The 2,580-nt window shown below is 51.7% G+C and overlaps 1 pseudogene; it reads right to left on the bottom strand.

Annotated features, from left to right (window-relative positions):
* Positions 1-945: 945 nt before the first annotated feature.
* LOC112916280 (vesicle-associated membrane protein 5 pseudogene) lies at positions 946-1,501 on the bottom strand (annotated as a pseudogene).
* Positions 1,502-2,580: the final 1,079 nt, after the last annotated feature.

Here is a 2,580-nt window from a genome sequence, read left to right as displayed (position 1 = left end):
CACCGCGGGCCCACGAAAGACGCGGAGACCTGCTGTGAGCCATCCACCACCTGGACCCCCCCAAAATGTCACCACCACTAAAGGCAGCAAAACGAAGTCTGAAGGACTATTCTGGAAGGAAGGAAGGAAGGAAGGAAGGAAGGAAGGAAGGAAGGAAAGAAGGAAGGGAGAAGAGACACGAGCAGTAACATGGTTCGAGGGATCTTTGATTTAAACATTTAAATAGCTTAAAATAGGGATCCCTGGGTGGTGCAGCGGTTTGGCGCCTGCCTTTGGCCCAGGGGGTGATCCTGGAGACCCGGGATCGAATCCCACGTTGGGCTCCCAGTGCATGGAGCCTGCTTCTCCCTCTGCCTACGTTGTCTCTGCCTCTCTCTCTCTCTCTGTGTGTGACTATTATAAATAAATCAAATTTTAAAAAAAATAAATAGTTTAAAATATTTAAAATATCTTGAATTTTAAAAAAATAAAAAAAATAAAATATCTTAAATTATTTAGAGCAATTCCTACAAAGGAGATTACGGACATAACAGCAAAACTTTGAACACTGCCGGATCACAAATAAAAGTATCATTTTAAATTTCCTACATGTGATATTTTCATTGTGGTCGTATAGATGTTCGCCTTTGTTCTCAGGATACACAGTATTTCTAAGCGTCACGGGATGCCTGGGTGACTCAGTGGTTGAGTGTCTGCCTTTGGCTCAGGGCATGATCCCAAGGTCCTGGGATCGAGTCCCACATTGGGCTCCCTGCATGGAGCCTGCTTCTCCCTCTGCCTGTGTCTCTGCCTCTCTCTGTGTGTCTCTCATGAATAAATAAAATCTTTTTTTTTTTTTTAACCAAACAGCAGCTTTTACTAAGCTCCAGGTAGGGCTGGCCTGGCACAGCTAGTGCAGCAGGCTGCCCTCAAGGGCCAGTCTGTGGTGTGATAGGAGATGCAAAAGTGCACACATCAGAGTTGCCCTTCATTGCTCAGTTGGGTGGCTCAGATGGGAGCAAACGCCAGGGTTCTCTGGAGACCAGAACCAGCCAGTGTGGCCCCTCGGCCTATCCTCAAGGCCCAGCTGGGTCAGCCCCCAGGCCCTGAGGCAGCGCCGGCGTCCTGGGCGTGTGGAGTACTGCTGTCCCCACTGCTCCACAGGAGAAAGATGACCAGTAGCACAATCAGGATGATGAGCAGGCCAACGCCCACCACCAGCCCCAAGTAGATCCAGCAACGGACATTCTCCCAGCTCTTCTTCTGGGCCAGGTTTTTGGTTGTCTTGCTGAAGGCTGAGCTCATGTCCAGCAGTTGGTCTGAATGCAGCTCCAGCTCGGCCAGTTTCCCATCGCACTCCAGGACCTTGTCGAAGTTGCTGAGCATGATTTCTGTCACCTCATCCGCCTGCCGCTGGCATCGTTCCAACTCTTTCCCTGCCATAGCTGCAGCCGCCGCCTCGCCAGCCAGCAGGGCTCCTGTGTCACTGCGCAGCCGCGGTGCCAGATACCCAGGCTAAATAAAATCTTTAAAAAAAAAACCAACAAGTGTCATAATATCTGCATCTCACTCACAAATGGCTCAGCCAGTAAAACACATGTAGAGGAGCACACGCATGTGCACACTGGACAGATGACACACGTCAAAATGGCAATAGCAAATCCAGGTGGAAGTTAAGATGTTCCTGTGGGTTTGCAATTTTTCCAAATAAAAGTTGGAAGAAAAGAATGCAAATAAATAGATGACATTTCTGGGGGGAGATAAGCAGGAAGGAAGAAGCCTGTGAGGAGAAAGAGAACCTGCCTGAGTCTGTGGGGTAAGGTGACGACTTCAGGGTCAAGAGCAGTGCGTATGAGGATGACTGGGGCAGATTTATAACCAACAACAACGTCAGGGCCCATACCATGGGGGAGGGGCGAGCGCGGCCCCGGCCTCACGAGCCTCACAAGCCTCACAAGCCTCACAGGTCTCACCATCCCCACAGGTCTCACCATCCCCACGGGCCTCATGGGCCTCACGGGCCTCACGGTGTTGGAAGGAAGCCAGGGCGCTGGGGCAGCGGCGGGAGATGCAAGGCAGCTGTGAACAGGACAGGAGTCCAGGGACTGGAGGCCGGAGAGCACGCCCTGGCCACCTGGGAGGAAAGCCCACAACAGGTCACACAAGCTAAGGTTGTAGACAAAGACCCCAGGCGTCCACTACTGCCTGCAAGGTCACTGAATTGAATCATCAGGTAAAATGGAATCTCCAATCAGAAGTTTCTAAAAAGCATAGTTTATAGAAACAAGTATAAAAGAAAATAATTTGAGACACTGAAAGCAAAGAGGCTCGAAAGATAAATCGGGAAACACTGAGTCTGTGTTGCCCAGGGGGTCAAGAGCCCACATTCCAGAAAGGGAGCCCCACACTTGCCCCACACTCGCCACCCAGCACACCAGCACCAGCGTGTCTGCAGCCCGCACGCTCCCCCAGAGTGCCCTCGTGGAGATGTCCTAGCTCCTCCCCGGGGCTGGCAGCCCTTCCTTCCTTCCAATCTTACTGTCTGGCCCTCACTTCCCGGATCCTGGGGGGGCTAGGGGGGCTGAAGCAGCCATCCCTCCA

The sequence above is a fragment of the Vulpes vulpes genome, chromosome 7, assembly GCF_048418805.1.
Source record: "Vulpes vulpes isolate BD-2025 chromosome 7, VulVul3, whole genome shotgun sequence".
NCBI lineage: Eukaryota > Metazoa > Chordata > Mammalia > Carnivora > Canidae > Vulpes > Vulpes vulpes.
The sequence above is the reverse complement of the archived record's forward strand: the minus strand, read 5'-3'. Positions and strand labels throughout refer to the sequence as shown.